Below are 12,889 nucleotides of genomic sequence, written 5' to 3'. Positions count from 1 at the left end.
AGTTTATCCGTTATCTCTCCCGGAGACAGAGGCAATGTCACAGTACATCCAGGAAAATCTGGCAAGAGGATTCATTAGGAAGTCAGTGTCACCTGCTGGGGCAGGGTTCTTCTTCATGCAGAAGAAGAATGGGGAATTGCGACCATGCATAGACTACAGGGGTCTTAACGCCATCACCGTTAAGAATAAGTATCCTTTGCCCTTGATATCTGAGCTCTTTGATAGACTTCGGGGAGCAAGGGTATTTACTAAATTAGATCTGCGGGGTACTTACAACCTGATTCGCATCCGTGAGGGGGACGCATGGAAGATGGCTCTTAACACCAGGGATGGGCAACTATGAATATCTGGTGATGCCCTTCAGGCTCTGTAATGCCCCAGCCGTTTTCCAAGACTTTGTGAACGACATCTTCCGGGATATGCTCTCCACCTCGGTTGTAGTCTATCTGGATGATATTCTCATCTACTCTCCAGATATTGACTCCCACCGGAGAGATGTTTGCAAAGTCTTCGACCTCCTACGGGCAAACTCCCTCTATGCCAAGTTGGAGAAGTGTATGTTCGAGCAGGAGTCCTTACCTTTCCTAGGCTATATCATCTCCGCCCAGGGATGGGCTATGGATCCTGCCAAACTACAGGCTGTGATGGACTGGCTGGAACGCCATTCTCTTAAAGCGGTGCAGCGCTTTATGGAGTTCATTAATTATATTATCGCCAGTTCATTCCGCACTTCTCAACTTAGGTAGCTCCCTTGGTTGCCCTCACCAAGAAGGGGGCAAATCCCAAATTGTGGTCTGAGGAGGTCTCCAAGGCCTTTAACTCCATAAAGTCACACTTCGCTAGCGCTCCCATCCTACATCGCCCCGATGTAGATAAGCCATTTATGATGGAGGTGGATGCCTCATCTGTTGGTGCTGGAGCAGTCCTCTTCCAAAAGGATGCTCAAGGTCGGAAGCATCCTTGCTTCTTCTTTTCTAAGACCTTCTCACCAGCAGAGAGAAATTATTCCATCGGGGACAGGGAGTTGCTAGCCATGAAGTTGGCTTTCCCGGAGTGGAGACATCTCTTGGAGGGAGCTCGTTTTCCCTTCCAAATCTTCATAGATCATAAAAATTTGATGTACCTGCAGACAGCCCAGCGGTTAAATTCTCACCAGGCCAGATGGTCCTTGTTCTTCTCCCGGTTTCATTTCACCCTCCATTTTCTTTCTGGGGAGAAGAGCATTCAGGCCGACGCTCTCTCTCGCTCCGTTGTGTCATCTGTGGAGGAGGAGGAGGAGCCTCGGCTTATTGTCCCTTCAGAGAGCCTGAGAACGGTGGCTCCGGTTTTGCTAGAATCTGTGCCCCCAGGCAAGACTTTCGTTCGATCTAATTTGCGACTGGAGGTTCTCTCTTGGGCTCACTTGTCCATGGTAGGTGGACACTTTGGGACCAAGAGGACATCTGAGCTCTTGGCGAGGACGTACTGGTGGCCGCATATGGCTTGTGACATCGCAGACTATATTTGGGCATGTGTTTCCTGCACCAAGAACAAGTCTCCTCAGCTACGGCCAGCTGGGTTGTTTTACCCCATGCCGGTGGTGGACAGGCCCTGGGAGATGGTCAGGATGGATTTTGTGGTGGGCTTACCCAAGTCTCGTAACTGCACCATTATCTGGGTGATCACCGACCATTTTTCCAAAATGGTGCACTTGGTGCCTCTTCCACGGCTACCTTCTGCACGGGCTCTGGCTGTGTTGTTCATCAAGCATATCTTTCGCCTGCACGGTATGCCAGACAAAATTGTCAGTGACCGGGGTCCCCAGTTTGCGTCTCAATTCTGGAGAGAACTTTCTCGTCTACTCAGTATTGAGTTGAATCTCTCCTCGGCATATCATCCCGAGACGAATGGGTTGGTAGAGAGGGCCAATCAGACCCTAGTCACATATTTATGACATTTTGTTTCTGCCAGGCAGGATGAATGGGCATCCTTGCTACCATGGGCAGAGCTTGTGCTTAACAACGCCGTAGCCGACTCCACCAGTCAGACTCCATTCCTCCTAAATTACGGCCAGCATCCGCGTGTCCCTGTGCCCATGCCCGTGTCTTCCGCCGACTCCAGGGTGGCAGACTGGGCTGTGGAGGCACGCGACATTTGGGACCACACTCAGGATGCCATTCGGGCCTCCAAGGAGAGAATGAGGTCCTCTGCCAATGCTCATCGGCGCCCCGCTCCGACCTTTGCTCCTGGCGACTTAGTGTGGCTCTCTGTTGTGAATTCTGTTGTTAAGCTCCCTCCTGTGGTCATGAATGGTACTTCGGCTGGTTCTGTCCATGGGCTTCCTCTGGTGGTTGTGAGTGGAGCTGCGGCTTCTGAGGTTCCTTCCACAGGTGCCGAGGTTAATTCGTTAGCTGGCTGCTCTATTTAACTCCACCTAGATCATTGCTCCATGCCACCTGTCAATGTTCCAGTATTGGTCTAGTTCGCTCCTGGATAGTTCTTGTGACCTGTCTTCCCAGCAGAAGCTAAGTTCCTGCTTGTTTTTCTCTGTTTGCTATTTTTTTCTGTCCAGCTTGCTATTTTGATTTTTGTCTTGCTTGCTGGAAGCTCTGGGACGCAGAGGGAGCGCCTCCGCACCGTGAGTCGGTGCGGAGGGTCTTTTTGCGCCCTCTGCGTGGTCTTTTTGTAGTTTTTTGTGCTGACCGCAAAGTTACCTTTCCTATCCTCTGTCTGTTCAGTAAGTCGGGCCTCACTTTGCTAAATCTATTTCATCTCTGTGTTTGTAATTTTCATCTTAACTCACAGTCATTATATGTGGGGGGCTGCCTGTTCCTTTGGGGAATTTCTCTGAGGCAAGGTAGGCTTTATTTTTCTATCTTTAGGGCTAGCTAGTTCCTTAGGCTGTGACGAGGCGCCTAGGGAGCGTCAGGAGCGCTCCACGGCTATTTCTAGTGTGTGTGATAGGATTAGGGATTGCGGTCAGCAGAGTTCCCACGTCTCAGAGCTTGTCCTGTATTATTGGTAACTATCAGGTCATTCCGTGTGCTCTTAACCACCAGGTCCATTATTGTCCTCACCACCAGGTCATAACAGTACAGGTGGCCCCAAAGTACTAATGCATCTCAATAGAGGGATAAGAGAAGTTCTGAGACCATTTTTTTTTCTTTCCAGTGTGTTTTGTCTCTCTTTTCCCCTTTACCTCTGGGTGGTTCAGGATACAGGTGTAGATATGGACATTCAAGGTCTGTCCTCTTGTATGGATAATCTCACTGCAAGGGTACAAAACATTCAAGATTTTGTGGTTCAGAATCCGATGTTAGAGCCTACGATTCCAATTCCTGATTTGTTTTTTGGGGATAGATCTAAGTTTCTGAATTTCAAAAATAATTGTAAATTGTTTCTTGCTTTGAAACCTCGCCCCTCAGGTGACCCTGTTCAACAAGTGAAAATCATTATTTCTTTGTTACGTGGCGACCCTCAAGACTGGGCATTTTCCCTTGCGCCAGGAGATCCGGCATTGCGTGATGTTGATGCGTTTTTTCTGGCGCTTGGATTGCTTTATGATGAACCAAATTCAGTGGATCAGGCAGAGAAAATCTTGCTGGCTCTGTGTCAGGGTCAGGATGAGGTAGAGATATATTGTCAGAAGTTTAGGAAGTGGTCTGTACTCACTCAGTGGAATGAATGTGCGCTGGCAGCAATTTTCAGAAAGGCTCTCTCTGAAGCCCTTAAGGATGTCATGGTGGGATTTCCCATGCCTGCTGGTCTGAATGAGTCTGTCTTTGGCCATTCAGATCGATCGACGCTTGCGTGAGCGTAAAGTTGTGCACCATTTGGCGGTATTATCTGAGCATACACCTGAGCCTATGCAATGTGATAGGACTTTGACCAGAGCTGAACAGCAAGAACACAGACGTCGGAATGGGCTGTGTTTTTACTGTGGTGATTCCACTCATGCTATCTCCGATTGTCCTAGGCGCACTAAGCGTTTCGCTAGGTCTGCCACCATTGGTACGGTACAGTCAAAATTTCTTTTGTCCGTTACTCTGATTTGCTCTTTGTCATCCTATTCTGTTATGGCATTTGTGGATTCAGGCGCTGCCCTGAATTTGATGGACTTGGAGTTTGCTAGGCGCTGTGGTTTTTTCTTGGAGCCCTTGCAGTGTCCTATTCCATTGAGAGGAATTGATGCTACACCTTTGGCCAAGAATAAGCCTCAATACTGGACCCAGCTGACCATGTGCATGGCTCCTGCACATCAGGAGGTTATTCGCTTTCTGGTGTTGCATAATCTGCATGATGTGGTCGTGTTGGGGTTGCCATGGCTACAAGCCCATAATCCAGTATTGGATTGGAATTCCATGTTGGTGTCCAGCTGGGGTTGTCAGGGGGTACATGGTGATGTTCCATTTCTGTCAATTTCGTCATCCACCCCTTCTGAGGTTCCAGAGTTCTTGTCTGATTACCGGGATGTATTTGATGAGCCCAAGTCCGATGCCCTACCTCCGCATAGGGATTGTGATTGTGCTATCAATTTGATTCCTGGTAGTAAATTCCCAAAAGGTCGACTGTTTAATTTATCCGTGCCTGAGCACACCGCTATGCGCAGTTATGTGAAGGAATCCCTGGAGAAGGGGCATATTCGCCCGTCATCGTCGCCATTAGGAGCAGGGTTCTTTTTTGTAGCCAAGAAGGATGGTTCGCTGAGACCGTGTATAGATTATCGCCTTCTTAATAAGATCACTGTTAAATTTCAGTACCCCTTGCCATTGTTATCTGATTTGTTTGCTCGGATTAAGGGGGCTAGTTGGTTCACTAAGATAGATCTTCGTGGTGCGTATAATCTGGTGAGAATCAGGCAAGGCGATGAATGGAAAACTGCATTTAATACGCCCGAGGGTCATTTTGAGTATCTAGTGATGCCGTTCGGACTTGCCAATGCTCCATCAGTGTTTCAATCCTTTATGCATGACATCTTCCGTGAGTACCTGGATAAATTCCTGATTGTGTACTTGGATGACATTTTGATCTTCTCGGATGATTGGGAGTCTCATGTGAAGCAGGTCAGAACGGTTTTTCAGGTCCTGCGTGCTAAATCTTTGTTTGTGAAGGGATCAAAGTGTCTCTTTGGTGTGCAGAAGGTTTCATTTTTGGGGTTCATCTTTTCCCCTTCTACTATCGAGATGGATCCGGTTAAGGTCCAAGCCATCCATGATTGGACTCAGCCGACATCTCTGAAAAGTCTGCAAAAGTTCCTGGGCTTTGCTAATTTTTATCGTCCCTTCATCTGCAATTTTTCTAGTGTTGCCAAACCATTGACCGATTTGACCAAGAAGGGTGCTGATTTGGTCAATTGGTCTTCTGCTGCTGTGGAGGCTTTTCAGGAGTTGAAGCGTCGTTTTTCTTCTGCCCCTGTGTTGTGTCAACCAGATGTTTCTCTTCGCGACAGGTTGAGTCTTCGGACTGTCCTGGTGTGGATACTGTGGTGGACAGGTTGCAGCAGATTTGGACTCAGGTAGTGGACAATTTGACCTTGTCCCAGGAGAAGGCTCAACTTTTTGCTAATCGCAGACGCCGTGTGGGTCCCCGACTTCGTGTTGGGGATCTAGTTTGGTTATCTTCTCGTCATATTCCTATGAAGGTTTCCTCTCCTAAGTTTAAACCTCATTTTATTGGTCCGTATAGGATTTCTGAGGTTCTTAATCCTGTGTCTTTTCGTCTGACCCTCCCAGATTCTTTTTCCATACATAACGTATTCCATAGGTCATTGTTGCGGAGATACGTGGCACCTATGGTTCCATCTGTTGAGCCTCCTGCCCCGGTTTTGGTGGAGGGGGAATTGGAGTATATTGTGGAGAAGATTTTGGATTCTCGTGTTTCAAGACTGAAACTCCAGTATCTGGTTAAATGGAAGGGTTATGCTCAGGAATATAATTCCTGGGTTTTTGCTTCTGATGTCCATGCTCCCGATCTTGTTCGTGCCTTTCATGTGGCTCATCTTGGTCGGCCTGGGGGCTCTGGTGAGGGTTCGGTGACCCCTCCTCAAGGGGGGGTACTGTTGTGAATTCTGTGGTCACAAGTGGTACTTCGGCTGATTCTCTCTGGGAGCTTCCGTTTGTGGAGGAAAGTGGTACTGCAGCTTCTGAGTTTCCTCCCTCAGGTCATCTGGTGAGCTCGTTAGCTGCTTCTCTACTTAACTCCACCTAATGCTTTGATTCATGCTTCCTGTCAATGTTCCAGTTTTGGACCTGTGTATCTCTGGATCATTCCTGTGGCCTGCTGCTCTGCATAGCTAAGTGCTTCCTTGCTATTTGTTGCTATTTTTTCTGTCCAGCTTGTCTATTTGTTTTGCTAGAAGCTCTGGGACGCAAGGGGTGTACCTCCGTGCCGTTAGTTCGGTACGAAGGGTCTTTTTGCCCCCTTTGCGTGGTTTTCTTTAGGGTTTTGTGTAGACCGCAAAGTTATCTTTCCTATCCTCGTTCTGTCTAGAATATCGGGCCTCACTTTGCTGAATCTATTTCATCCCTACATTTGTCTTTTCATCTTACTCACAGTCATTATATGTGGGGGGCTGCCTTTTCCTTTGGGGTATTTCTCTGAGGCAAGGTAGGCTTATTTTTCTATCTTCAGGCTAGTTAGTTTCTCAGGCTGTGCCGAGTTGCATAGGGAGCTTTAGGCGCAATCCACAGCTGCCTCTAGTTGTGTTTGGAGAGGATTAGGGATTGCGGTCTGCAGAGTTCCCACGTCTCAGAGCTCGTTCTATTATTTTGGGTTATTGTCAGATCACTGTATGTGCTCTGACCGCTATGTACATTGTGTTACTGAATTGCCTATCACAACAGTTATGGCCCAGAGGACAGGTCCTCGGAGCCTGCTGAACACATTCGAGCTCCACAGCTCATTGCTGCCTTCGAGCGTAGCGAGGTCCAAGGAGGGGGCAATGTTAGGTGTCGAGTTCCCGCCTCTGCACAGGGGGAATCTCGAACCATCTCTGCTGCGGTCTCCCATTCTTCTCCAGCCGCAGTGGAGTCTGCTCAGCGGAGACGTCGGTCCCAGCGTCTTGCTCAGTCTCACTCTGTGCATAGGGTTGCTGCTGCTTTTCCAGCTTCTGCCATTGAAGCCAGTGCTGGGCAGCAGCGAGCAGACGCTTCTGGGACTAAGTCTCACTTTGCACACACTGAGCATGCCCAGGGCAAGATCTCTCAGTCGAGATCTAGGGTCACATGCTCAGGTACTGCAGTGACTTCCATTGGTCCTTCTGACGGAAGGTCCTGTAGGTACTAGGACTAAGTTCTGCTTTGCACACTGAACATGCCCAGGGCAAGATCTCTCAGTGGAGATCTAGGGTCACATGCTCAGGTACTGCAGCAATTCCATTGGTTCTTCGTTTTAAAGGTCCTATAAGTGCTGCAGCTATTTAAGGCTCGCATGGCCGCACGGCCATGCGCTAGTGTACATTTGTAAACGTGTGTGTGTTGTGAGTGAAAGTCGCTCTTTAAATTAGATTACCCATTGAATGACTGTTCTCGGAAGGTGTATGATTGCTATCTATCGTCCGACTTATCCAACAGCATGTTACACACTAACACAGCGTATAGTTGCTGTGTCCGCCAGTGCGGCGCCGTGTGCTTTCACAGCACTTTTCTGACCCAAGCCTCGGTGGTTAGTGGCGTCCGCCAGTGCGGCACCGCATGCACTCTCGTGCATTCCTTTGTTATTATTTTGGTTACGCTGACACCCCAGTTGCGGTGTCGACCGCAAGTAGTCTACACAGACTCAGATCCCAAGTCTTAGGACTGACCTCGGAGACTCCTTGCTTGTGCTCTTGTGTGCGGTACCGCGGCCCTGTGACTTAACAGGGTTTGCTTCCTTCACACAGGGTGAAGTTAACCCATTTGTATTCACATTGTACCGCCATATAGTCCGTCATTACTTGGCAGCAGGTTCCATCTCTGCACGGTGGACCCCGGGCTGTGAACGCACCTTATTCTACCTATCTTATTATTTGGTGCGTTCCGCTAGCCCTAACAGCAAGTTTCTGTTTCCTATCCGAAACATCCCATAAAATATCCCTGATTAAAATCAATGAGTGGCTAATTCTCCGATTCGGTACTGCACATGTCTGATCCACATCTATTACTGAACTGATCACCTTCTTCAGCCTCTTTGCCAGTAATTTTGCATATATTTTATAATCAGCATTTAAAAGAGTAATTGGTCTCCAGTTCTTTATTTCTTCCTTATTTCCTTTCTTAAAAAGTAAAACAATCAGACCCTCCCACCAAGACTCTGGGACACTAAAAGATGCCTCTGCTTCTAAAACGACTTCATAAAAATCATCGCCCATAATCTCCCATAAAAGCTTATAAAATTCAATAGGTAATCCATCTGCCCCTGGTGTTTTGCCATTTTGTAATGAATTAATTGTATTAAAAACTTCTTCTTTAGTAAAATTCTCTATCAACCATGACTTATCATCTATATCAAAAAACCTCTCCAAACCTTGCAAAAAAATGTTCTTTCAGTGATACATCCGTGTTCTTATCCGAGAATAAATTATCATAAAACTCTTTCGCTTTTCTCTTCTTTCCCTCCAAATTTCTTTCCCCTTCCAAAACTTTCATAAAATCCTTTTTGTCACAAATTTAAAAAAAAAAATAATTTTGTACATTTCTCATCCTCCTCTAAAACTTTAACACGTGAATTAAAAATTATTTCCTTACCTTTTTCTTTTAAGCATTTTTGGATCTTCTCCTTTGTTACCCTAATTTCCTCCTCCATATTACATCCATTATTCATGAGATGAAAAAGACATTGGAGATTAGCATTAAGATCACTATAAAAACGATGTTTTACAGCAGCTTTCTTCTTCCCTTCTTTTATAAAAAATTTTTTTATCTTCTCCTTCACAAAGTCCCACCATTTAAAAATAGACTTAAAACTATGTTTTCTACACTTAAGTTTTGTATATACTTTTTTAAAACCTTCCATAACCGCCTCATCTTGTAAAAGTGATACATTTAATTTCCAGTGCGAAGGTCTTTTTTCCTCATCTAACTCCATTACAACTGTGCATTCTATTATTTTATGGTCAGAGAAAGGTGTCATGTGCGTTTTAAAAGCTGAACATGTTAGAGACTGTGATATAAATAAATAATCTATTGTGGAAGAAAAACCTCTCCCTACTCACGTGATTTCATGTTCCTTTTTTTATCCATCTATAACCCATGCATCTTTAAGATTAAAAGCTGTTAAAATATTTCTAAGACATGAAGCTGAACCATCTTTTACATTTTTCAAGTGGCAATTAAGATCCCCACCTAAAATTGTTGGATCTACTCCAGGTAAAAACAACAGCAATAATTCAAACAGATGTAGTCTCAGGGCTTTCTCTGCATTTGCATACACATTAAAACACCTCACTCTCTTTCCATCTTTCTCCACATCCACTCTTAAAATCCGCCCAGGATATATTTCTTCATGACTTACAATTTCCCACTCTTTTGAACACAAAAAGCCAACCCCATCACTTTTTGACTCATTCCCACCAGAAAAACATAAATTACCCTTCCATATTCCCTGTAGATACCGATAACTTAATTTTTTCACTAAATTACATTCCTGTAGAAAAATATGAAATCAACATTTTCATTGTTTAAAGAATCATAAAAAGCAGTTCTCTTATATAAGTCATTAAACCCCTGAACATTCAGGGACAATGAGCAAATCATTTATCCTCATTTATTTTAGGGCAAATCCCCCCACTCTCATTTTCTACCTCTGGAGAAGATAACTCAATCTTCAAATCCGGCGTGTCTGAGGTTGAAATATCCCCTAACGCGTCCGCTACATCTACTGCTATCACTTTTCCACCACATGGAACTACTTCACTTCCATTGCTTTTTTCCACACTTCTTTCTAAGGATCTTCCCGAGCAGTCAATTTGCTCCTGCGCTTGGAAGACTTTGCGATAGGGAACTAGAAGGGGTGGGTTCTACCACTGTGGGAATATCACTTTCTCCCTCCTCCTTCCCACCTACACCCCCTACATTACTTCCTTTACTAGGCGGGGGAAATTTTTGCATCACTTGCCCCAACCCTCTTATTATGGTTTTCTTTCCTTCAGTTTTCTTTCCTTCTTTCTTCAGTTCTTCTTTCTTCAGTTCTTCTTTCTTCAGTTCTTCTTTCTTCAGTTCTTCTTTCTTCAAATCTTCTTTCTTCAAATCTTCTTTCTTCAGTTCATCAATCTTCTTTAGTTCTTCTTGCTCTCTCTTCTTTTTCCTTTCTTCCATCTTCCTCTCCTCTTCTTCTTGTGGCTTTCTAAATCTTTCCTCTTTCTTCTTCTTTGCTTCCATCACCTTTTCTTCCTCTCTTTTCTTCTCCTCTTTTTTCTTCCTTTCTGTCTCCTCCTTTTCTCTATTTTCATCTTTTCTCTCATCTGTAGCTATTCCTACTTCCACATCATCATTAGCCTCTTGCTGCTTTTCTTTTGATGATGTATCCATTCTTTCTTAGTCCCTTTTATTTTTTGGGCACTCACTTGCTTGATGAGGAGCCCCGGTGAAACTATGGCATGGTTTACATTGGTCATCCCTATGTCCATATTTCTTGCACCTGCGACAATAATCCGGCATCCCTTGAAAATACAAGTAACCGCGACTATGATTAACTTAGACTTGTTGCGGAGGTCTGCACGCGCCACCTTCCTCGTCCGAGTCTCTCTTAAATTGCACCAAAAACACTCGCTTTCCATTCCAAACTCCGAAACTTGTTTCCACACGCTTCCTTGGAATAATCTTATCACAGTATCTATTAAGGAAGCTTTCTATCTCAAAGTCTGGAACAAATGGATTAAATATATGAATAGTCAACAATTTCATTGTTAACTGGAAAGAGGTGATCACCTTCACTCCCTCCAGTTCCTACTTCCCTCTATTAGCTCCATAGGGAGTGAAGGCATTTTCACATTGCGAGGTACTGTATAGTGTAACATCATACATTCCTCGTGTAAAAAAAGTTTGAAAACAAAATAGCTGCTCTTTCTCTATCTTCAAGAGCTTACACATAACCTCAAAAATAAATTGTGAGTATTTCACCTGCCGATAACCAGGGCTTACCGCAAACCTGATGGTATCTTTCAACGGATAATGCTCCAAAAAATAGTCATTCGGGTTGCTCTCCTGGTTTTCCCTCCTTCCTCCAGGATTCCTCCTTTCCTCCATGATTTTTTTCTAAAAAAAGATGCCAAAGGAAAAAAAGAACCTCGATCGCAGTTCCTCCCGAATTCCGCTCTCCACCGTTCAACGACCACCACTCCACGGACCACGGACACGATTTCCAGGAAGAAAAGGCAATCCTAGGTTTACTCTGCACCCAACAGCAACAATTAGCCAAAAAGTCCAAAAGGCCGAGTGTATGAGATTCCCCCGGATCACCTTGGCCAATTGACAGGATCCACTACAGATCTTAGCCAAAAGGCCGAGAAGCGATGGCCTGAAATGGTTTGCCACTTCGGCCGCACCAAGGCCTACAACTGACACACATTGTGGAGACATAGCAAAAGATTGCCGCAGGGAAGACATTTCCAGAAACTCCGTGTGTGTTCAATCTGTGCGCAACGCGTTTTGCTTAATCTGCATAACTCCGCCTCCTATTTTAACACACCCTCACAGACAGGCAAGCAGTTGTCTTCCCAGCTCTACTGAAGCTGGGCGTAGAACCCCTCCCACCATGTGGTCTGCTGCGCTCAGGCAGCAGACTGAAGACAGCAGCCATTTTACACTGCCTGTTATAGGCCAAGGGCCCATTGTGACTCAGGAGGGTTCCATAGGCTCATTGTGACAGCACGTGAAGGTTCCGTGCTCAGATTCTATCTACTGCAGGCAGCGCACCTGATTGGTCAAAAGCATTAGAATACTACTCACAGAGGTGTAGATGGACAAGACATGCATATTCAAGATCAGCACAGAGCCCGTTTTTCCTTTTTTATTTAAATACATATAATACACCACATAAATAAGTCAGTGGTCCACAAGAGGGAGTCAATGTTATACAAAAGAATTCATGCATGAGGTCACAAATGTAGTATGTATGGCCGAACTACTCATAGGATACTTCAATTTAAACACTTAGTACTGACAGCAGGGGCATACTTTTGTAGATGGCACAATCTATTTGCAACACTGTAACAAAGGCCTAATTCGGGCCTACATCTTAACACACCTGTTGCAACCAGCAAAGACTGATTGACTGATTGCATATTGGATGCAATACAATGCTTGACATACATAGGTGAAAGCAAGGCAGGCAAGGCACAGAAAATGTTGCAAATGGTCCAGTGAAATTGAGCAAAAATGCTACATTTGGCATCTGAAACGTGCTTCTTTGACCCTGAAAAGAATTCTCATAAAGGGTTAAATGACAGCTTGTGCTTGATTTCAATTCAATCTGTTTTTGGAAACCAGATTAGAGAAGGAGTGCACTGTTCCCGGAGATACTGCAATAACGGGTCAATGCGTGGAGTGGACAGAGCAAGCTCCCATTTCCAGCTCCCTGTTCTAAAAATCCATTTAATATATGGTCCCCAAATAGGAGACGTATCAGATATTAAACTGATAAGAACAGATTTTTTTTTTAACTTGGTGTTAGGAGTCGAGTTTCCTCTGCTGCACAGGGGGAATCTCGATCCGTGTCTGCTGCGGTCTCCCATTCTGCTTCGGCCGCAGTGGGCTCTGCTCAGCGGAGGCGTCGCTCCCAGCGTCTTGCTGGGACTCATTTTGTGCAAAGGGTTACTGCTGCCTTTTCTGGCTCTCCTGTTGTACCCTGCACTGATCTGCGGCGAGCGGGCTTCTCTGGGACTAAGTCCTTATTTGCACACACTGAGCATGCCCAGGGCAAGATCTCCCGTTGG

The 12,889-nt window shown here is 45.4% G+C and overlaps 1 pseudogene; it reads right to left on the bottom strand.

Annotated features, from left to right (window-relative positions):
* Positions 1-12,450: 12,450 nt before the first annotated feature.
* LOC138668151 (U2 spliceosomal RNA) lies at positions 12,451-12,631 on the bottom strand (annotated as a pseudogene).
* Between the last annotated feature and the right edge of the window lie 258 nt (positions 12,632-12,889).

Source organism: Ranitomeya imitator, chromosome 2 (genome assembly GCF_032444005.1).
Source record: "Ranitomeya imitator isolate aRanImi1 chromosome 2, aRanImi1.pri, whole genome shotgun sequence".
Taxonomy (NCBI): Eukaryota; Metazoa; Chordata; class Amphibia; order Anura; family Dendrobatidae; genus Ranitomeya; species Ranitomeya imitator.
This window is presented reverse-complemented; position numbering and strand designations above follow the sequence as displayed.